Source organism: Saccoglossus kowalevskii, chromosome 8, assembly GCF_978046115.1.
Source record: "Saccoglossus kowalevskii chromosome 8, keSacKowa6.1, whole genome shotgun sequence".
Taxonomy (NCBI): domain Eukaryota; kingdom Metazoa; phylum Hemichordata; class Enteropneusta; family Harrimaniidae; genus Saccoglossus; species Saccoglossus kowalevskii.
In genome coordinates this window covers 34,850,829-34,871,837 of record NC_140648.1, presented here as the reverse complement: position 1 = coordinate 34,871,837, position 21,009 = coordinate 34,850,829, and the positions used below count along the sequence as shown (strand labels likewise).

At 40.9% G+C, this 21,009-nt stretch overlaps 28 non-coding genes across 28 annotated transcripts; all 28 read left to right on the top strand.

Moving 5' to 3' along the window:
- Positions 1–494: 494 nt before the first annotated feature.
- On the top strand, positions 495–576 carry TRNAL-AAG (transfer RNA leucine (anticodon AAG)). Its single transcript has one exon. It is a non-coding gene; the product is annotated as a tRNA-Leu (tRNA).
- Positions 577–911: 335 nt separating this feature from the next.
- TRNAL-AAG (transfer RNA leucine (anticodon AAG)) lies at positions 912–993 on the top strand. The gene has a single exon. It is a non-coding gene; the product is annotated as a tRNA-Leu (tRNA).
- A 336-nt stretch (positions 994–1,329) lies between these two features.
- TRNAL-AAG (transfer RNA leucine (anticodon AAG)) lies at positions 1,330–1,411 on the top strand. Its single transcript has one exon. It is a non-coding gene; the product is annotated as a tRNA-Leu (tRNA).
- A 336-nt stretch (positions 1,412–1,747) lies between these two features.
- Positions 1,748–1,829, top strand: TRNAL-AAG (transfer RNA leucine (anticodon AAG)). The gene has a single exon. It is a non-coding gene; the product is annotated as a tRNA-Leu (tRNA).
- A 751-nt stretch (positions 1,830–2,580) lies between these two features.
- Positions 2,581–2,662, top strand: TRNAL-AAG (transfer RNA leucine (anticodon AAG)). Its single transcript has one exon. It is a non-coding gene; the product is annotated as a tRNA-Leu (tRNA).
- Positions 2,663–2,998: 336 nt separating this feature from the next.
- TRNAL-AAG (transfer RNA leucine (anticodon AAG)) lies at positions 2,999–3,080 on the top strand. The gene has a single exon. It is a non-coding gene; the product is annotated as a tRNA-Leu (tRNA).
- Positions 3,081–3,415: 335 nt separating this feature from the next.
- TRNAL-AAG (transfer RNA leucine (anticodon AAG)) lies at positions 3,416–3,497 on the top strand. Its single transcript has one exon. It is a non-coding gene; the product is annotated as a tRNA-Leu (tRNA).
- Positions 3,498–4,249: 752 nt separating this feature from the next.
- TRNAL-AAG (transfer RNA leucine (anticodon AAG)) lies at positions 4,250–4,331 on the top strand. The gene has a single exon. It is a non-coding gene; the product is annotated as a tRNA-Leu (tRNA).
- Positions 4,332–5,085: 754 nt separating this feature from the next.
- TRNAL-AAG (transfer RNA serine (anticodon UGA)) lies at positions 5,086–5,167 on the top strand. Its single transcript has one exon. It is a non-coding gene; the product is annotated as a tRNA-Leu (tRNA).
- Positions 5,168–5,503: 336 nt separating this feature from the next.
- On the top strand, positions 5,504–5,585 carry TRNAL-AAG (transfer RNA leucine (anticodon AAG)). The gene has a single exon. It is a non-coding gene; the product is annotated as a tRNA-Leu (tRNA).
- Positions 5,586–5,921: 336 nt separating this feature from the next.
- Positions 5,922–6,003, top strand: TRNAL-AAG (transfer RNA leucine (anticodon AAG)). Its single transcript has one exon. It is a non-coding gene; the product is annotated as a tRNA-Leu (tRNA).
- A 754-nt stretch (positions 6,004–6,757) lies between these two features.
- TRNAL-AAG (transfer RNA leucine (anticodon AAG)) lies at positions 6,758–6,839 on the top strand. Its single transcript has one exon. It is a non-coding gene; the product is annotated as a tRNA-Leu (tRNA).
- A 335-nt stretch (positions 6,840–7,174) lies between these two features.
- On the top strand, positions 7,175–7,256 carry TRNAL-AAG (transfer RNA leucine (anticodon AAG)). Its single transcript has one exon. It is a non-coding gene; the product is annotated as a tRNA-Leu (tRNA).
- A 754-nt stretch (positions 7,257–8,010) lies between these two features.
- Positions 8,011–8,092, top strand: TRNAL-AAG (transfer RNA leucine (anticodon AAG)). The gene has a single exon. It is a non-coding gene; the product is annotated as a tRNA-Leu (tRNA).
- Positions 8,093–8,845: 753 nt separating this feature from the next.
- Positions 8,846–8,927, top strand: TRNAL-AAG (transfer RNA leucine (anticodon AAG)). The gene has a single exon. It is a non-coding gene; the product is annotated as a tRNA-Leu (tRNA).
- Positions 8,928–10,098: 1,171 nt separating this feature from the next.
- TRNAL-AAG (transfer RNA leucine (anticodon AAG)) lies at positions 10,099–10,180 on the top strand. The gene has a single exon. It is a non-coding gene; the product is annotated as a tRNA-Leu (tRNA).
- Positions 10,181–10,934: 754 nt separating this feature from the next.
- Positions 10,935–11,016, top strand: TRNAL-AAG (transfer RNA leucine (anticodon AAG)). Its single transcript has one exon. It is a non-coding gene; the product is annotated as a tRNA-Leu (tRNA).
- A 1,142-nt stretch (positions 11,017–12,158) lies between these two features.
- Positions 12,159–12,241, top strand: TRNAS-UGA (transfer RNA leucine (anticodon AAG)). Its single transcript has one exon. It is a non-coding gene; the product is annotated as a tRNA-Ser (tRNA).
- A 723-nt stretch (positions 12,242–12,964) lies between these two features.
- Positions 12,965–13,047, top strand: TRNAS-UGA (transfer RNA serine (anticodon UGA)). The gene has a single exon. It is a non-coding gene; the product is annotated as a tRNA-Ser (tRNA).
- A 335-nt stretch (positions 13,048–13,382) lies between these two features.
- TRNAL-AAG (transfer RNA leucine (anticodon AAG)) lies at positions 13,383–13,464 on the top strand. The gene has a single exon. It is a non-coding gene; the product is annotated as a tRNA-Leu (tRNA).
- Positions 13,465–14,606: 1,142 nt separating this feature from the next.
- On the top strand, positions 14,607–14,689 carry TRNAS-UGA (transfer RNA serine (anticodon UGA)). Its single transcript has one exon. It is a non-coding gene; the product is annotated as a tRNA-Ser (tRNA).
- Positions 14,690–15,857: 1,168 nt separating this feature from the next.
- Positions 15,858–15,939, top strand: TRNAL-AAG (transfer RNA leucine (anticodon AAG)). The gene has a single exon. It is a non-coding gene; the product is annotated as a tRNA-Leu (tRNA).
- A 336-nt stretch (positions 15,940–16,275) lies between these two features.
- Positions 16,276–16,357, top strand: TRNAL-AAG (transfer RNA leucine (anticodon AAG)). Its single transcript has one exon. It is a non-coding gene; the product is annotated as a tRNA-Leu (tRNA).
- Positions 16,358–17,109: 752 nt separating this feature from the next.
- TRNAL-AAG (transfer RNA leucine (anticodon AAG)) lies at positions 17,110–17,191 on the top strand. Its single transcript has one exon. It is a non-coding gene; the product is annotated as a tRNA-Leu (tRNA).
- Positions 17,192–18,360: 1,169 nt separating this feature from the next.
- Positions 18,361–18,442, top strand: TRNAL-AAG (transfer RNA leucine (anticodon AAG)). Its single transcript has one exon. It is a non-coding gene; the product is annotated as a tRNA-Leu (tRNA).
- A 752-nt stretch (positions 18,443–19,194) lies between these two features.
- TRNAL-AAG (transfer RNA leucine (anticodon AAG)) lies at positions 19,195–19,276 on the top strand. Its single transcript has one exon. It is a non-coding gene; the product is annotated as a tRNA-Leu (tRNA).
- A 754-nt stretch (positions 19,277–20,030) lies between these two features.
- Positions 20,031–20,112, top strand: TRNAL-AAG (transfer RNA leucine (anticodon AAG)). Its single transcript has one exon. It is a non-coding gene; the product is annotated as a tRNA-Leu (tRNA).
- A 752-nt stretch (positions 20,113–20,864) lies between these two features.
- On the top strand, positions 20,865–20,946 carry TRNAL-AAG (transfer RNA leucine (anticodon AAG)). Its single transcript has one exon. It is a non-coding gene; the product is annotated as a tRNA-Leu (tRNA).
- The last annotated feature ends 63 nt before the right edge of the window (positions 20,947–21,009 follow it).

Genomic DNA, 21,009 nt, shown 5'->3' with positions numbered 1-21,009 from the left:
GTCTCGGTAAATACCCAAACACACACGAAATGCTTGAATTTCAGGGTAATTGCGTCGTTTTTGCAAAGTAATTATGGGTAGCGTGGCCGAGCGGTCTAAGGCGCTGGTTTAAGGCACCAGTCATTTCGATGGCGTGGGTACGAATCCCACTCCTGCCAGGTTGTTCGGTATTTTGCACAACTGTCATTCAAGCTGCCGTTATTCAATTTCTGTGTATACGGTTATCCACATGTTTTAGTCGCACTTTGAAATACAACAAATATTCACGGCAAGTAACTAAGCAATGCATACAATCTGATTAGATGATGAAATGAAACCCGGTGAACGTCATTTTAGTGAGTATCTACAGCGTCAACAATTCCCAGAAAATAGTATTCGAATTTGTGGCATTTGCATTGTTACAAATATCACTTCAGTCGTCTAGGCAAATACCAAAACACACATGAAATGCTTGTGTTTCAGGGTAATTGCGTCGTTTTTGAAATATAATTATGGGTGGCGTGGCCGAGCGGTCTAAGGCGCTGGTTTAAGGCACCAGTCATTTCGATGGCGTGGGTTCGAATCCCACCGCTGCCAGGTTGTTCAGTATTTTGCACAACTGTCATTCAAGCTGCCGTTATTCAATTTCTGTGTATACGGTTATGCACATGTTTTAGTCGCACTTTGAAATCCAACAAATATTCACGGCAAGTAAATAAGCAATTCATACAATCTGATTAGATGATGAAATGACACCCGGTGAACACATTTTAATGAGTAACCACAGTGTCAAAAATTCTCAGAAAATGGTATTCGCATTTTTGGCATTTGCATTATTACAAATATCACTTCAGTCGTCTCGGTAAATACCGAAACACACACGAAATGCTTGAGTTTCAGGGTAATTGCGTCGTTTTTGCAAAGAAATTATGGGTAGCGTGGCCGAGCGGTCTAAGGCGCTGGTTTAAGGCACCAGTTATTTCGATGGCGTGGGTTCGAATCCCACCGCTGCCAGGTTGTTCAGTAATTTGCACAACTGTCATTCAAGCTGCCGTTATTCAATTTCTGTGTATACGGTTATGCACATGTTTTAGTCGCACTTTGAAATCCAACAAATATTCACGGCAAGTAACTAAGCAATGCATACAATCTGATTAGATGATGAAATGAAACCCTGTGAACGTCATTTTAGTGAGTATCTACAGCGTCAACAATTCTCAGAAAATAGTATTCGCATTTCTGGCATTTGCATTATTACAAATATCACTTCAGTCGTCTCGGTAAATACCCAAACACACACGAAATGCTTGAATTTCAGGGTAATTGCGTCGTTTTTGCAAAGTAATTATGGGTAGCGTGGCCGAGCGGTCTAAGGCGCTGGTTTAAGGCACCAGTCATTTCGATGGCGTGGGTTCGAATCCCACCGCTGCCAGGTTGTTCGGTATTTTGCACAACTGTCATTCAAGCTGCCGTTATTCAATTTCTGTGTATACGGTTATCCACATGTTTTAGTCGCACTTTGAAATCCAACAAATATTCACGGCAAGTAACTAAGCAATGCATACAATCTGATTAGATGATGAAATGAAACCCGGTGAACGTCATTTTAGTGAGTATCTACAGCGTCAACAATTCCCAGGAAATAGAATTCGCATTTCTGGCATTTGCATTATTACAAATATCACTTCAGTCGTCTCGGTAAATACCGAAACACACACGAAATGCTTGAGTTTCAGGGTAATTGCGTCGTTTTTGCAAAGTAATTATGGGTAGCGTGGCCGAGCGGTCTAAGGCGCTGGTTTAAGGCACCAGTCATTTCGATGGCGTGGGTTCGAATCCCACCGCTGCCAGGTTGTTCAGTATTTTGCACAACTGTCATTCAAGCTGCCGTTATTCAATTTCTGTGTATACGGTTATGCACATGTTTTAGTCGCACTTTGAAATCCAACAAATATTCACGGCAAGTAACTAAGCAATTCATACAATCTGATTAGATGATGAAATGACACCCGGTGAACACATTTTAATGAGTAACCACAGTGTCAAAAATTCTCAGAAAATAGTATTCGCATTTCTGACATTTGCATTATTACAAATATCACTTCACTCGTCTCGGTAAATACCGAAACACACATGAAATGCTTGTGTTTCGGGGTAATTGCCTTGTTTTAGCAAAGTAATTATGGGTAGCGTGGCCGAGCGCTCTAAGCCGCTGGTTTAAGGCACCAGTCATTTCGATGGCGTGGGTTCGAATCCCACCGCTGCCAGGTTGTTCGGTATTTTGCACAACTGTCATTCAAGCTGCCGTTATTCAATTTCTGTGTATACGGTTATCCACATGTTTTAGTCGCACTTTGAAATACAACAAATATTCACGGCAAGTAACTAAGCAATGCATACAATCTGATTAGATGATGAAATGAAACCCGGTGAACGTCATTTTAGTGAGTATCTACAGCGTCAACAATTCCCAGGAAATAGTATTCGCATTTCTGGCATTTGCATTATTACAAATATCACTTCAGTCGTCTCGGTAAATACCGAAACACACGAAATGCTTGAGTTTCAGGGTAATTGCGTCGTTTTTGCAAAGAAATTATGGGTAGCGTGGCCGAGCGGTCTAAGGCGCTGGATTAAGGCACCAGTCATTTCGATGGCGTGGGTTCGAATCCCACCGCTGCCAGGTTGTTCAGTAATTTGCACAACTGTCATTCAAGCTGCCGTTATTCAATTTCTGTGTATACGGTTATGCACATGTTTTAGTCGCACTTTGAAATCCAACAAATATTCACGGCAAGTAACTAAGCAATGCATACAATCTGATTAGATGATGAAATGAAACCCGGTGAACGTCATTTTAGTGAGTATCTACAGCGTCAACAATTCTCAGAAAATAGTATTCGCATTTCTGACATTTGCATTATTACAAATATCACTTCACTCGTCTCGGTAAATACCGAAACACACACGAAATGCTTGAGTTTCAGGGTAATTGCGTCGTTTTTGCAAAGTAATTATGGGTAGCGTGGCCGAGCGGTCTAAGGCGCTGGTTTAAGGCACCAGTCATTTCGATGGCGTGGGTTCGAATCCCACCGCTGCCAGGTTGTTCAGTATTTTGCACAACTGTCATTCAAGCTGCCGTTATTCAATTTCTGTGTATACGGTTATGCACATGTTTTAGTCGCACTTTGAAATCCAACATATATTCACGGCAAGTAACTAAGCAATTCATACAATCTGATTAGATGATGAAATGACACACGGTGAACACATTTTAATGAGTAACCACAGTGTCAAAAATTCTCAGAAAATAGTATTCGCATTTTTGGCATTTGCATTATTACAAATATCACTTCAGTCGTCTCGGTAAATACCGAAACACACATGAAATGCTTGTGTTTCAGGGTAATTGCGTCGTTTTTGAAATGTAATTATGGGTGGCGTGGCCGAGCGGTCAAAGGCGCTTGTTTAAGGCACCAGTCATTTCGATGGCGTGGGTTCGAATCCCACCGCTGCCAGGTTGTTCAGTAATTTGCACAACTGTCATTCAAGCTGCCGTTATTCAATTTCTGTGTATACGGTTATGCACATGTTTTAGTCGCACTTTGAAATCCAACAAATATTCACGGCAAGTAACTAAGCAATGCATACAATCTGATTAGATGATGAAATGAAACCCGGTGAACGTCATTTTAGTGAGTATCTACAGCGTCAACAATTCTCAGAAAATAGTATTCGCATTTCTGACATTTGCATTATTACAAATATCACTTCACTCGTCTCGGTAAATACCGAAACACACATGAAATGCTTGTGTTTCGGGGTAATTGCCTTGTTTTAGCAAAGTAATTATGGGTAGCGTGGCCGAGCGCTCTAAGCCGCTGGTTTAAGGCACCAGTCATTTCGATGGCGTGGGTTCGAATCCCACCGCTGCCAGGTTGTTCGGTATTTTGCACAACTGTCATTCAAGCTGCCGTTATTCAATTTCTGTGTATACGGTTATCCACATGTTTTAGTCGCACTTTGAAATACAACAAATATTCACGGCAAGTAACTAAGCAATGCATACAATCTGATTAGATGATGAAATGAAACCCGGTGAACGTCATTTTAGTGAGTATCTACAGCGTCAACAATTCCCAGGAAATAGTATTCGCATTTCTGGCATTTGCATTATTACAAATATCACTTCAGTCGTCCCGGTAAATACCGAAACACACGAAATGCTTGAGTTTCAGGGTAATTGCGTCGTTTTTGCAAAGAAATTATGGGTAGCGTGGCCGAGCGGTCTAAGGCGCTGGTTTAAGGCACCAGTCATTTCGATGGCGTGGGTTCGAATCCCACCGCTGCCAGGTTGTTCAGTAATTTGCACAACTGTCATTCAAGCTGCCGTTATTCAATTTCTGTGTATACGGTTATGCACATGTTTTAGTCGCACTTTGAAATCCAACAAATATTCACGGCAAGTAACTAAGCAATGCATACAATCTGATTAGATGATGAAATGAAACCCGGTGAACGTCATTTTAGTGAGTATCTACAGCGTCAACAATTCTCAGAAAATAGTATTCGCATTTCTGACATTTGCATTATTACAAATATCACTTCACTCGTCTCGGTAACTACCGAAACACACATGAAATGCTTGTGTTTCGGGGTAATTGCCTTGTTTTAGCAAAGTAATTATGGGTAGCGTGGCCGAGCGCTCTAAGCCGCTGGTTTAAGGCACCAGTCATTTCGATGGCGTGGGTTCGAATCCCACCGCTGCCAGGTTGTTCAGTATTTTGCACAACTGTCATTCAAGCTGCCGTTATTCAATTTCTGTGTATACGGTTATGCACATGTTTTAGTCGCACTTTGAAATCCAACAAATATTCACGGCAAGTAACTAAGCAATGCATACAATCTGATTAGATGATGAAATGAAACCCGGTGAACGTCATTTTAGTGAGTATCTACAGCGTCAACAATTCTCAGAAAATAGTATTCGCATTTCTGGCATTTGCATTATTACAAATATCACTTCACTCGTCTCGGTAAATACCGAAACACACATGAAATGCTTGTGTTTCAGGGTAATTGCGTCGTTTTTGCAAAGTAATTATGGGTAGCGTGGCCGAGCGGTCTAAGGCGCTGGTTTAAGGCACCAGTCATTTCGATGGCGTGGGTTCGAATCCCACCGCTGCCAGGTTGTTGAGTATTTTGCACAACTGTCATTCAAGCTGTCGTTATTCAATTTCTGTGTATACGGTTGTGCACATGTTTTAGTCGCACTTTGAAATACAACAAATATTCACGGCAAGTAACTAAGCAATGCATACAATCTGATTAGATGATGAAATGAAACCCGGTGAACGTCATTTTAGTGAGTATCTACAGCGTCAACAATTCCCAGGAAATAGTATTCGCATTTCTGGCATTTGCATTATTACAAATATCACTTCAGTCGTCTCGGTAAATACCGAAACACACACGAAATGCTTGAGTTTCAGGGTAATTGCGTCGTTTTTGCAAAGTAATTATGGGTAGCGTGGCCGAGCGGTCTAAGGCGCTGGTTTAAGGCACCAGTCATTTCGATGGCGTGGGTTCGAATCCCACCGCTGCCAGGTTGTTCAGTATTTTGCACAACTGTCATTCAAGCTGCCGTTATTCAATTTCTGTGTATACGGTTATGCACATGTTTTAGTCGCACTTTGAAATCCAACAAATATTCACGGCAAGTAACTAAGCAATGCATACAATCTGATTAGATGATGAAATGAAACCCGGTGAACGTCATTTTAGTGAGTATCTACAGCGTCAACAATTCTCAGAAAATAGTATTCGCATTTCTGGCATTTGCATTATTACAAATATCACTTCAGTCGTCTCGGTAAATACCGAAACACACATGAAATGCTTGTGTTTCAGGGTAATTGCGTCGTTTTTGCAAAGTAATTATGGGTAGCGTGGCCGAGCGGTCTAAGGCGCTGGTTTAAGGCACCAGTCATTTCGATGGCGTGGGTTCGAATCCCACCGCTGCCAGGTTGTTCAGTATTTTGCACAACTGTCATTCAAGCTGCCGTTATTCAATTTCTGTGTATACGGTTATGCACATGTTTTAGTCGCACTTTGAAATCCAACAAATATTCACGGCAAGTAACTAAGCAATGCATACAATCTGATTAGATGATGAAATGAAACCCGGTGAACGTCATTTTAGTGAGTATCCACAGCGTCAACAATTCTCAGAAAATAGTATTCGCATTTCTGGCATTTGCATTATTACAAATATCACTTCACTCGTCTCGGTAAATACCGAAACACACATGAAATGCTTGTGTTTCGGGGTAATTGCCTTGTTTTAGCAAAGTAATTATGGGTAGCGTGGCCGAGCGGTCTAAGGCGCGGGTTTAAGGCACCAGTCATTTCGATGGCGTGGGTTCGAATCCCACCGATGCCAGGTTGTTCGGTATTTTGCACAACTGTCATTCAAGCTGCCGTTATTCAATTTCTGTGTATACGGTTATGCACATATTTTAGTCGCACTTTGAAATCCAACAAATATTCACGGCAAGTAACTAAGCAATGCATACAATCTGATTAGATGATGAAATGAAACCCGGTGAACGTCATTTTAGTGAGTATCTACAGCGTCAACAATTCTCAGAAAATAGTATTCGCATTTCTGGCATTTGCATTATTACAAATATCACTTCAGTCGTCTCGGTAAATACCCAAACACACACGAAATGCTTGAATTTCAGGGTAATTGCGTCGTTTTTGCAAAGTAATTATGGGTAGCGTGGCCGAGTGGTCTAAGGCGCTGGTTTAAGGCACCAGTCATTTCGATGGCGTGGGTTCGAATCCCACTGCTGCCAGGTTGTTCGGTATTTTGCACAACTGTCATTCAAGCTGCCGTTATTCAATTTCTGTGTATACGGTTATCCACATGTTTTAGTCGCACTTTGAAATCCAACAAATATTCACGGCAAGTAACTAAGCAATGCATACAATCTGATTAGATGATGAAATGAAACCCGGTGAACACATTTTAATGAGTATCTATAGCGTCAACAATTCCCAGGAAATAGTATTCGAATTTGTGGCATTTGCATTGTTACAAATATCACTTCAGTCGTCTCGGTAAATATCGAAACACACACGAAATGCTTGAGTTTCAGGGTAATTGCGTCGTTTTTGCAAAGTAATTATGGGTAGCGTGGCCGAGCGGTCTAAGGCGCTGGTTTAAGGCACCAGTCATTTCGATGGCGTGGGTTCGAATCCCACCGCTGCCAGGTTGTTCAGTATTTTGCACAACTGTCATTCAAGCTGCCGTTATTCAATTTCTGTGTATACGGTTATGCACATGTTTTAGTCGCACTTTGAAATCCAACAAATATTCACGGCAAGTAACTAAGCAATGCATACAATCTGATTAGATGATGAAATGAAACCCGGTGAACGTCATTTTAGTGAGTATCTACAGCGTCAACAATTCTCAGAAAATAGTATTCGCATTTCTGACATTTGCATTATTACAAATATCACTTCACTCGTCTCGGTAAATACCGAAACACACATGAAATGCTTGTGTTTCGGGGTAATTGCCTTGTTTTAGCAAAGTAATTATGGGTAGCGTGGCCGAGCGCTCTAAGCCGCTGGTTTAAGGCACCAGTCATTTCGATGGCGTGGGTTCGAATCCCACCGCTGCCAGGTTGTTTGGTATTTTGCACAACTGTCATTCAAGCTGCCGTTATTCAATTTCTGTGTATACGGTTATGCACATGTTTTAGTCGCACTTTGAAATCCAACAAATATTCACGGCAAGTAACTAAGCAATGCATACAATCTGATTAGATGATGAAATGAAACCCGGTGAACGTCATTTTAGTGAGTATCTACAGCGTCAACAATTCTCAGAAAATAGTATTCGCATTTCTGGCATTTGCATTATTACAAATATCACTTCAGTCGTCTCGGTAAATACCCAAACACACACGAAATGCTTGAATTTCAGGGTAATTGCGTCGTTTTTGCAAAGTAATTATGGGTAGCGTGGCCGAGCGGTCTAAGGCGCTGGTTTAAGGCACCAGTCATTTCGATGGCGTGGGTTCGAATCCCACTGCTGCCAGGTTGTTCGGTATTTTGCACAACTGTCATTCAAGCTGCCGTTATTCAATTTCTGTGTATACGGTTATCCACATGTTTTAGTCGCACTTTGAAATCCAACAAATATTCACGGCAAGTAACTAAGCAATGCATACAATCTGATTAGATGATGAAATGAAACCCGGTGAACGTCATTTTAGTGAGTATCTACAGCGTCAACAATTCCCAGGAAATAGTATTCGAATTTGTGGCATTTGTATTGTTACAAATATCACTTCACTCGTCTCGGTAAATACCGAAACACACATGAAATGCTTGTGTTTCGGGGTAATTGCCTTGTTTTAGCAAAGTAATTATGGGTAGCGTGGCCGAGCGCTCTAAGCCGCTGGTTTAAGGCACCAGTCATTTCGATGGCGTGGGTTCGAATCCCACTGCTGCCAGGTTGTTCGGTATTTTGCACAACTGTCATTCAAGCTGCCGTTATTCAATTTCTGTGTATACGGTTATCCACATGTTTTAGTCGCACTTTGAAATCCAACAAATATTCACGGCAAGTAACTAAGCAATGCATACAATCTGATTAGATGATGAAATGAAACCCGGTGAACACATTTTAATGAGTATCTATAGCGTCAACAATTCCCAGGAAATAGTATTCGAATTTGTGGCATTTGCATTGTTACAAATATCACTTCAGTCGTCTCGGTAAATATCGAAACACACACGAAATGCTTGAGTTTCAGGGTAATTGCGTCGTTTTTGCAAAGTAATTATGGGTAGCGTGGCCGAGCGGTCTAAGGCGCTGGTTTAAGGCACCAGTCATTTCGATGGCGTGGGTTCGAATCCCACCGCTGCCAGGTTGTTCAGTATTTTGCACAACTGTCATTCAAGCTGCCGTTATTCAATTTCTGTGTATACGGTTATGCACATGTTTTAGTCGCACTTTGAAATCCAACAAATATTCACGGCAAGTAACTAAGCAATGCATACAATCTGATTAGATGATGAAATGAAACCCGGTGAACGTCATTTTAGTGAGTATCTACAGCGTCAACAATTCTCAGAAAATAGTATTCGCATTTCTGACATTTGCATTATTACAAATATCACTTCACTCGTCTCGGTAAATACCGAAACACACATGAAATGCTTGTGTTTCGGGGTAATTGCCTTGTTTTAGCAAAGTAATTATGGGTAGCGTGGCCGAGCGCTCTAAGCCGCTGGTTTAAGGCACCAGTCATTTCGATGGCGTGGGTTCGAATCCCACCGCTGCCAGGTTGTTCGGTATTTTGCACAACTGTCATTCAAGCTGCCGTTATTCAATTTCTGTGTATACGGTTATCCACATGTTTTAGTCGCACTTTGAAATCCAACAAATATTCACGGCAAGTAACTAAGCAATGCATACAATCTGATTAGATGATGAAATGAAACCCGGTGAACGTCATTTTAGTGAGTATCTACAGCGTCAACAATTCCCAGGAAATAGTATTCGAATTTGTGGCATTTGTATTGTTACAAATATCACTTCACTCGTCTCGGTAAATACCGAAACACACATGAAATGCTTGTGTTTCGGGGTAATTGCCTTGTTTTAGCAAAGTAATTATGGGTAGCGTGGCCGAGCGCTCTAAGCCGCTGGTTTAAGGCACCAGTCATTTCGATGGCGTGGGTTCGAATCCCACTGCTGCCAGGTTGTTCGGTATTTTGCACAACTGTCATTCAAGCTGCCGTTATTCAATTTCTGTGTATACGGTTATCCACATGTTTTAGTCGCACTTTGAAATCCAACAAATATTCACGGCAAGTAACTGAGCAATGCATACAATCTGATTAGATGATGAAATGAAACCCGGTGAACACATTTTAATGAGTATCTATAGCGTCAACAATTCCCAGGAAATAGTATTCGAATTTGTGGCATTTGCATTGTTACATATATCACTTCAGTCGTCTCGGTAAATATCGAAACACACACGAAATGCTTGAGTTTCAGGGTAATTGCGTCGTTTTTGCAAAGTAATTATGGGTAGCGTGGCCGAGCGGTCTAAGGCGCTGGTTTAAGGCACCAGTCATTTCGATGGCGTGGGTTCGAATCCCACCGCTGCCAGGTTGTTCAGTATTTTGCACAACTGTCATTCAAGCTGCCGTTATTCAATTTCTGTGTATACGGTTATGCACATGTTTTAGTCGCACTTTGAAATCCAACAAATATTCACGGCAAGTAACTAAGCAATGCATACAATCTGATTAGATGATGAAATGAAACCCGGTGAACGTCATTTTAGTGAGTATCTACAGCGTCAACAATTCTCAGAAAATAGTATTCGCATTTCTGACATTTGCATTATTACAAATATCACTTCACTCGTCTCGGTAAATACCGAAACACACATGAAATGCTTGTGTTTCGGGGTAATTGCCTTGTTTTAGCAAAGTAATTATGGGTAGCGTGGCCGAGCGCTCTAAGCCGCTGGTTTAAGGCACCAGTCATTTCGATGGCGTGGGTTCGAATCCCACCGCTGCCAGGTTGTTCGGTATTTTGCACAACTGTCATTCAAGCTGCCGTTATTCAATTTCTGTGTATACGGTTATGCACATGTTTTAGTCGCACTTTGAAATCCAACAAATATTCACGGCAAGTAACTAAGCAATGCATACAATCTGATTAGATGATGAAATGAAACCCGGTGAACGTCATTTTAGTGAGTATCTACAGCGTCAACAATTCTCAGAAAATAGTATTCGCATTTCTGGCATTTGCATTATTACAAATATCACTTCAGTCGTCTCGGTAAATACCCAAACACACACGAAATGCTTGAATTTCAGGGTAATTGCGTCGTTTTTGCAAAGTAATTATGGGTAGCGTGGCCGAGCGGTCTAAGGCGCTGGTTTAAGGCACCAGTCATTTCGATGGCGTGGGTTCGAATCCCACTGCTGCCAGGTTGTTCGGTATTTTGCACAACTGTCATTCAAGCTGCCGTTATTCAATTTCTGTGTATACGGTTATCCACATGTTTTAGTCGCACTTTGAAATCCAACAAATATTCACGGCAAGTAACTAAGCAATGCATACAATCTGATTAGATGATGAAATGAAACCCGGTGAACGTCATTTTAGTGAGTATCTACAGCGTCAACAATTCCCAGGAAATAGTATTCGAATTTGTGGCATTTGTATTGTTACAAATATCACTTCAGTCGTCTCGGTAAATACCCAAACACACATGAAACGCTTGTGTTTCAGGGTAATTGCGTCGTTTTTGCAATGTAATTATGGGTAGCGTGGGCGAGCGGTCAAAGGCGCTTGTTTAAGGCACCAGTCATTTCGATGGCGTGGGTTCGTATTCCACCGCTGCCTTGTTGTTGAGTATTTTGCACAACTGTCATTTATGCTGACATAATACAATTTCAGTGTTTACGACTATGCACATGTTTCTTTCGCATGTTGAAATCCAACAAATATTCACGGCAAGTAACTAAGCAATGCATACAATCTGATTAGATGATGAAATGAAACCCGGTGAACGTCATTTTAGTGAGTATCTACAGCATCAACAATTCCCAGGAAATAGTATTCGAATTTGTGGCATTTGCATTGTTACAAATATCACATCAGTCGTCTCGGCAAATACCAAAACACACATGAAATGCTTGTGTTTCAGGGTAATTGCGTCGTTTTTGCAATGTAATTATGGGTGGCGTGGCCGAGCGGTCAAAGACGCGTGGGTTCGTATCCCACCGCTGTCTTGTTGTTGAGTATTTTGCACAACTGTCATTTATGCTGGCATAATACAATTTCAGTGTTTACGACTATGCACATGTTTCTTTCGCATGTTGAAATCCAACAAATATTCACGGCAAATAATTAAGCAATGCCTACAATCTGATTAGATGATGAAATGAAACCCGGTGAACACATTTTAATGAGTAACCACAGCGTCAACAATTCCCAGGAAATAGTATTCGAATTTTTGGTATTTGCATTGTTAAAAATATCACTTCAGTCGTCTCGGTAAATACCGAAACACACACGAAATGCTTGAGTTTCAGGGTAATTGCCTTGTTTTAGCAAAGTAATTATGGGTAGCGTGGCCGAGAGGTCTAAGGCGCTGGTTTTGAGGCACCAGTCATTTCGATGGCGTGGGTTCGAATCCCACCGCTGCCAGGTTGTTCAGTATTTTGCACAACTGTCATTCAAGCTGCCGTTATTCAATTTCTGTGTATACGGTTATGCACATGTTTTAGTCAACTTTGAAATCAAACAAATATTCACGGCAAGTAACTAAGCAATGCATACAATCTGATTAGATGATGAAATGAAACCCGGTGAACGTCATTTTAGTGAGTATCTACAGCATCAACAATTCCCAGGAAATAGTATTCGAATTTGTGGCATTTGCATTGTTACAAATATCACATCAGTCGTCTCGGCAAATACCAAAACACACATGAAATGCTTGTGTTTCAGGGTAATTGCGTCGTTTTTGCAATGTAATTATGGGTGGCGTGGCCGAGCGGTCAAAGACGCGTGGGTTCGTATCCCACCGCTGTCTTGTTGTTGAGTATTTTGCACAACTGTCATTTATGCTGGCATAATACAATTTCAGTGTTTACGACTATGCACATGTTTCTTTCGCATGTTGAAATCCAACAAATATTCACGGCAAATAATTAAGCAATGCCTACAATCTGATTAGATGATGAAATGAAACCCGGTGAACACATTTTAATGAGTAACCACAGCGTCAACAATTCCCAGGAAATAGTATTCGAATTTTTGGTATTTGCATTGTTAAAAATATCACTTCAGTCGTCTCGGTAAATACCGAAACACACACGAAATGCTTGAGTTTCAGGGTAATTGCCTTGTTTTAGCAAAGTAATTATGGGTAGCGTGGCCGAGAGGTCTAAGGCGCTGGTTTTGAGGCACCAGTCATTTCGATGGCGTGGGTTCGAATCCCACCGCTGCCAGGTTGTTCAGTATTTTGCACAACTGTCATTCAAGCTGCCGTTATTCAATTTCTGTGTATACGGTTATGCACATGTTTTAGTCAACTTTGAAATCCAACAAATATTCACGGCAAGTAACTAAGCAATGCATACAATCTGATTAGATGATGAAATGAAACCCGGTGAACGTCATTTTAGTGAGTATCTACAGCGTCAACAATTCTCAGAAAATAGTATTCGCATTTCTGGCATTTGCATTATTACAAATATCACTTCAGTCGTCTCGGTAAATACCCAAACACACACGAAATGCTTGAATTTCAGGGTAATTGCGTCGTTTTTGCAAAGTAATTATGGGTAGCGTGGCCGAGCGGTCTAAGGCGCTGGTTTAAGGCACCAGTCATTTCGATGGCGTGGGTTCGAATCCCACTGCTGCCAGGTTGTTCGGTATTTTGCACAACTGTCATTCAAGCTGCCGTTATTCAATTTCTGTGTATACGGTTATCCACATGTTTTAGTCGCACTTTGAAATCCAACAAATATTCACGGCAAGTAACTAAGCAATGCATACAATCTGATTAGATGATGAAATGAAACCCGGTGAACGTCATTTTAGTGAGTATCTACAGCGTCAACAATTCCCAGGAAATAGTATTCGAATTTGTGGCATTTGTATTGTTACAAATATCACTTCAGTCGTCTCGGTAAATACCCAAACACACATGAAATGCTTGTGTTTCAGGGTAATTGCGTCGTTTTTGCAATGTAATTATGGGTAGCGTGGGCGAGCGGTCAAAGGCGCTTGTTTAAGGCACCAGTCATTTCGATGGCGTGGGTTCGTATTCCACCGCTGCCTTGTTGTTGAGTATTTTGCACAACTGTCATTTATGCTGACATAATACAATTTCAGTGTTTACGACTATGCACATGTTTCTTTCGCATGTTGAAATCCAACAAATATTCACGGCAAGTAACTAAGCAATGCATACAATCTGATTAGATGATGAAATGAAACCCGGTGAACGTCATTTTAGTGAGTATCTACAGCATCAACAATTCCCAGGAAATAGTATTCGAATTTGTGGCATTTGCATTGTTACAAATATCACATCAGTCGTCTCGGCAAATACCAAAACACACATGAAATGCTTGTGTTTCAGGGTAATTGCGTCGTTTTTGCAATGTAATTATGGGTGGCGTGGCCGAGCGGTCAAAGACGCGTGGGTTCGTATCCCACCGCTGTCTTGTTGTTGAGTATTTTGCACAACTGTCATTTATGCTGGCATAATACAATTTCAGTGTTTACGACTATGCACATGTTTCTTTCGCATGTTGAAATCCAACAAATATTCACGGCAAATAATTAAGCAATGCCTACAATCTGATTAGATGATGAAATGAAACCCGGTGAACACATTTTAATGAGTAACCACAGCGTCAACAATTCCCAGGAAATAGTATTCGAATTTTTGGTATTTGCATTGTTAAAAATATCACTTCAGTCGTCTCGGTAAATACCGAAACACACACGAAATGCTTGAGTTTCAGGGTAATTGCCTTGTTTTAGCAAAGTAATTATGGGTAGCGTGGCCGAGAGGTCTAAGGCGCTGGTTTTGAGGCACCAGTCATTTCGATGGCGTGGGTTCGAATCCCACCGCTGCCAGGTTGTTCAGTATTTTGCACAACTGTCATTCAAGCTGCCGTTATTCAATTTCTGTGTATACGGTTATGCACATGTTTTAGTCAACTTTGAAATCAAACAAATATTCACGGCAAGTAACTAAGCAATGCATACAATCTGATTAGATGATGAAATGAAACCCGGTGAACGTCATTTTAGTGAGTATCTACAGCGTCAACAATTCTCAGAAAATAGTATTCGCATTTCTGGCATTTGCATTATTACAAATATCACTTCAGTCGTCTCGGTAAATACCGAAACACACACGAAATGCTTGTGTTTCAGGGTAATTGCGTCGTTCTTGCAAAGAAATTATGGGTGGCGTGGCCGAGCGGTCTAAGGCGCTGGTTTAAGGCACTAGTCATTTCGATGGCGCGGGTTCGAATCCCACGGCTGCCAGGTTGTTGAGTATTTTGCACAACTGTCATTCAAGCTGTCGTTAATCAATTTCTGTGTATACGGTTATGCACATGTTTTAGTCGCACTTTGAAATACAACAAATATTCACGGCAAGTAACTAAGCAATGCATACAATCTGATTAGATGATGAAATGAAACCCGGTGAACACATTTTAATGAGTAACCACAGCGTCAAAAATTCTCAGAAAATAGTATTCGAATTTTTGGTATTTGCATTGTTAAAAATATCACTTCAGTCGTCTCGGTAAATACCCATACACACATGAAATGCTTGTGTTTCAGGGTAATTGCGTCGTTTTTGCTTGTAATTAAGGGTAGCGTGGGCGAGCGGTCAAAGGCGCTTGTTTAAGGCACCAGTCATTTTGATGGCGTGGGTTCGTATCCCACCGCTGCCTTGTTATTGAGTATTTTGCACAACTGTCATTTATGATGGCATAATACAATTTCAGTGTTTACGACTATGCACATGTTTCTTTCGCATGTTGAAATCCAACAAATATTCACGGCAAATAATTAAGCAATGCATACAATCTGATTAGATGATGAAATGAAACCCGGTGAACACATTTTAATGAGTAACCACAGCGTCAAAAATTCTCAGAAAATAGTATTCGCATTTTTGGCATTTGCATTGTTACAAATATCACTTCAGTCGTCTCGGCAAATACCAAAACACACATGAAATGCTTATGTTTCAGGGTAATTGCGTCGTTTTTGAAATGTAATTATGGGTAGCGTGGCCGAGTGGTCTAAGGCGCTGGTTTAAGGCACCAGTCATTTCGATGGCGTGGGTTCGAATCCCACCGCTGCCAGGTTGTTCAGTATTTTGCACAACTGTCATTCAAGCTGCCGTTATTCAATTTCTGTGTATACGGTTATGCACATGTTTTAGTCGCACTTTGAAATCCAACAAATATTCACGGCAAGTAACTAAGCAATGCATACAATCTGATTAGATGATGAAATGAAACCCGGTGAACGTCATTTTAGTGAGTATCTACAGCGTCAACAATTCTCAGAAAATAGTATTCGCATTTCTGGTATTTGCATTATTACAAATATCACTTCAGTCGTCTCGGTAAATACCCAAACACACATGAAATGCTTGTGTTTCAGGGTAATTGCGTCGTTTTTGCAAAGTAATTATGGGTAGTGTGGCCGAGCGGTCTAAGGCGCTGGTTTAAGGCACCAGTCATTTCGATGGCGTGGGTTCGAATCCCACGGCTGCCAGGTTGTTCAGTATTTTGCACAACTGTCATTCAAGCTGCCGTTATTCAATTTCTGTGTATACGGTTATGCACATGTTTTAGTCGCACGTTGAAATCCAACAAATATTCACGGCAAGTAACTAAGCAATGCATACAATCTGATTAGATGATGAAATGAAACCCGGTGAACGTCATTTTAGTGAGTATCTACAGCATCAACAATTCCCCGGAAATAGTATTCGAATTTTTGGTATTTGCATTGTTAAAAATATCACTTCAGTCGTCTCGGTAAATACCCATACACACATGAAATGCTTGTGTTTCAGGGTAATTGCGTCGTTTTTGCTTGTAATTAAGGGTAGCGTGGGCGAGCGGTCAAAGGTGCTTGTTTAAGGCACCAGTCATTTTGATGGCGTGGGTTCGTATCCCACCGCTGCCTTGTTGTTGAGTATTTTGCACAACTGTCATTTATGCTGGCATAATACAATTTCAGTGTTTACGACTATGCACATGTTTCTTTCGCATGTTGAAATCCAACAAATATTCACGGCAAATAATTAAGCAATGCCTACAATCTGATTAGATGATGAAATGAAACCCGGTGAACACATTTTAATGAGTAACCACAGCGTCAACAATTCTCAGAAAATAGTATTCGCATTTTTGGCATTTGCATTGTTACAAATATCACTTCAGTCGTCTCGGTAAATACCCAAACACACATGAAATGCTTGTGTTTCAGGGTAATTGCGTCGTTTTTGCAAAGTAATTTTGGGTAGCGTGGCCGAGCGGTCTAAGGCGCTGGTTTAAGGCACCAGTCATTTCGATGGCGTGGGTTCGAATCCCACCGCTGCCAGGTTGTTCAGTATTTTGCACAACTGTCATTCAAGCTGTCGTTATTCAATTTCTGTGTATACGGTTATGCACATGTTTTAGTCGCACTTTGAAATACAACAAATATTCACGGCAAGTAACTAAGCAATGCATACAATCTGATTAGATGATGAAATGAAACCCGGTGAACGTCATTTTAGTGAGTATCTACAGCATCAACAATTCCCAGGAAATAGTATTCGAATTTGTGGCATTTGCATTGTTACAAATATCACATCAGTCGTCTCGGCAAATACCAAAACACACATGAAATGCTTATGTTTCAGGGTAATTGCGTCGTTTTTGCAATGTAATTATGGGTGGCGTGGCCGAGCGGTCAAAGACGCTTGTTGATTGCACCAGTCATTTCGATGGCGTGGGTTCGTATCCCACCGCTGCCTTGTTGTTGAGTATTTTGCACAACTGTCATTTATGCTGGCATAATACAATTTCAGTGTTTACGACTGTGCACATGTTTCTTTCGCATGTTGAAATCCAACAAATATTCACGGCAAATAATTAAGCAATGCCTACAATCTGATTAGATGATGAAATGAAACCCGGTGAACACATTTTAATGAGTAACCACAGCGTCAACAATTCCCAGGAAATAGTATTCGAATTTTTGGTATTTGCATTGTTAAAAATATCACTTCAGTCGTCTCGGTAAATACCCATACACACATGAAATGCTTGTGTTTCAGGGTAATTGCGTCGTTTTTGCTTGTAATTAAGGGTAGCGTGGGCGAGCGTTCAAAGGCGCTTGTTTAAGGCACCAGTCATTTCGATGGCGTGGGTTCGTATCCCACCGCTGCCTTGTTGTTGAGTATTTTGCACAACTGTCATTTATGCTGGCATAATACAATTTCAGTGTTTACGACAATGCACATGTTTCTTTCGCATGTTGAAATCCAACAAATATTCACGGCAAATAATTAAGCAATGCATACAATTTGATTAGATGATGAAATGAAACCCGGTGAACACATTTTAATGAGTAACCACAGCGTCAACAATTCTCAGAAAATAGTATTCGCATTTTTGGCATTTGCATTGTTACAAATATCACTTCAGTCGTCTCGGTAAATACCCAAACACACATGAAATGCTTGTGTTTCAGTGTAATTGCGTCGTTTTTGCAAATTAATTATGGGTAGCGTGGCCGAGCGGTCTAAGGCGCTGGTTTAAGGCACCAGTCATTTCGATGGCGTGGGTTCGAATCCCACCGCTGCCAGGTTGTTCAGTACTTTGCACAACTGTCATTCAAGCTGCCGTTATTCAATTTCTGTGTATACGGTTATGCACATGTTTTAGTCGCACGTTGAAATCCAACAAATATTCACGGCAAGTAACTATGCAATGCATACAATCTGATTAGATGATGAAATGAAACCCGGTGAACGTCATTTTAGTGAGTATCTACAGCATCAACAATTCCCCGGAAATAGTATTCGAATTTTTGGTATTTGCATTGTTAAAAATATCACTTCAGTCGTCTCGGTAAATACCCATACACACATGAAATGCTTGTGTTTCAGGGTAATTGCGTCGTTTTCGCTTGTAATTAAGGGTAGCGTGGGCGAGCGATCAAAGGTGCTTGTTTAAGGCACCAGTCATTTTGATGGCGTGGGTTCGTATCCCACCGCTGCCTTGTTGTTGAGTATTTTGCACAACTGTCATTTATGCTGGCATAATACAATTTCAGTGTTTACGACTATGCACATGTTTCTTTCGCATGTTGAAATCCAACAAATATTCACGGCAAATAATTAAGCAATGCCTACAATCTGATTAGATGATGAAATGAAACCCGGTGAACACATTTTAATGAGTAACCACAGCGTCAACAATTCTCAGAAAATAGTATTCGCATTTTTGGCATTTGCATTGTTACAAATATCACTTCAGTCGTCTCGGTAAATACCCAAACACACATGAAATGCTTGTGTTTCAGGGTAATTGCGTCGTTTTTGCAAAGTAATTTTGGGTAGCGTGGCCGAGCGGTCTAAGGCGCTGGTTTAAGGCACCAGTCATTTCGATGGCGTGGGTTCGAATCCCACCGCTGCCAGGTTGTTCAGTATTTTGCACAACTGTCATTCAAGCTGTCGTTATTCAATTTCTGTGTATACGGTTATGCACATGTTTTAGTCGCACTTTGAAATACAACAAATATTCACGGCAAGTAACTAAGCAATGCATACAATCTGATTAGATGATGAAATGAAACCCGGTGAACGTCATTTTAGTGAGTATCTACAGCATCAACAATTCCCAGGAAATAGTATTCGAATTTGTGGCATTTGCATTGTTACAAATATCACATCAGTCGTCTCGGCAAATACCAAAACACACATGAAATGCTTGTGTTTCAGGGTAATTGCGTCGTTTTTGCAATGTAATTATGGGTGGCGTGGCCGAGCGGTCAAAGACGCTTGTTGATTGCACCAGTCATTTCGATGGCGTGGGTTCGTATCCCACCGCTGCCTTGTTGTTGAGTATTTTGCACAACTGTCATTTATGCTGGCATAATACAATTTCAGTGTTTACGACTATGCACATGTTTCTTTCGCATGTTGAAATCCAACAAATATTCACGGCAAATAATTAAGCAATGCATAACAATCTGATTAGACGATGAAATGAAACCCGGCGAACACATTTTAATGAGTAACCACAGCGTCAAAAATTCTCAGAAAATAGTATTCGCATTTTTGGCATTTGCATTATTACAAATATCACTTCAGTCGTCTCGGTAAATACCGAAACACACACGAAATGCTTGAGTTTCAGGGTAATTGCGTCGTTTTCGCAAAGTAATTATGGGTAGCGTGGCCGAGCGGTCTAAGGCGCTGGTTTAAGGCACCAGTCATTTCGATGGCGTGGGTTCGAATCCCACCGCTGCCAGGTTGTTCAGTATTTTGCACAACTGTCATTCAAGCTGCCGTTATTCAATTTCTGTGTATACGGTTATGCACATGTTTTAGTCGCACTTTGAAATCCAACAAATATTCACGGCAAGTAACTAAGCAATGCATACAATCTGATTAGATGATGAAATGAAACCCGGTGAACGTCATTTTAGTGAGTATCTACAGCGTCAACAATTCTCAGAAAATAGTATTCGAATTTTTGGTATTTGCATTGTTAAAAATATCACTTCAGTCGTCTCGGTAAATACCCATACACACATGAAATGCTTGTGTTTCAGGGTAATTGTGTCGTTTTTGCTTGTAATTAAGGGTAGCGTGGGCGAGCGGTCAAAGGCGCTTGTTTAAGGCACCAGTCATTTTGATGGCGTGGGTTCGTATCCCACCGCTGCCTTGTTATTGAGTATTTTGCACAACTGTCATTTATGATGGCATAATACAATTTCAGTGTTTACGACTATGCACATGTTTCTTTCGCATGTTGAAATCCAACAAATATTCACGGCAAATAATTAAGCAATGCATACAATCTGATTAGATGATGAAATGAAACCCGGTGAACACATTTTAATGAGTAACCACAGCGTCAAAAATTCTCAGAAAATAGTATTCGCATTTTTGGCATTTGCATTGTTACAAATATCACTTCAGTCGTCTCGGCAAATACCAAAACACACATGAAATGCTTATGTTTCAGGGTAATTGCGTCGTTTTTGAAATGTAATTATGGGTAGCGTGGCCGAGTGGTCTAAGGCGCTGGTTTAAGGCACCAGTCATTTCGATGGCGTGGGTTCGAATCCCACCGCTGCCAGGTTGTTCAGTATTTTGCACAACTGTCATTCAAGCTGCCGTTATTCAATTTCTGTGTATACGG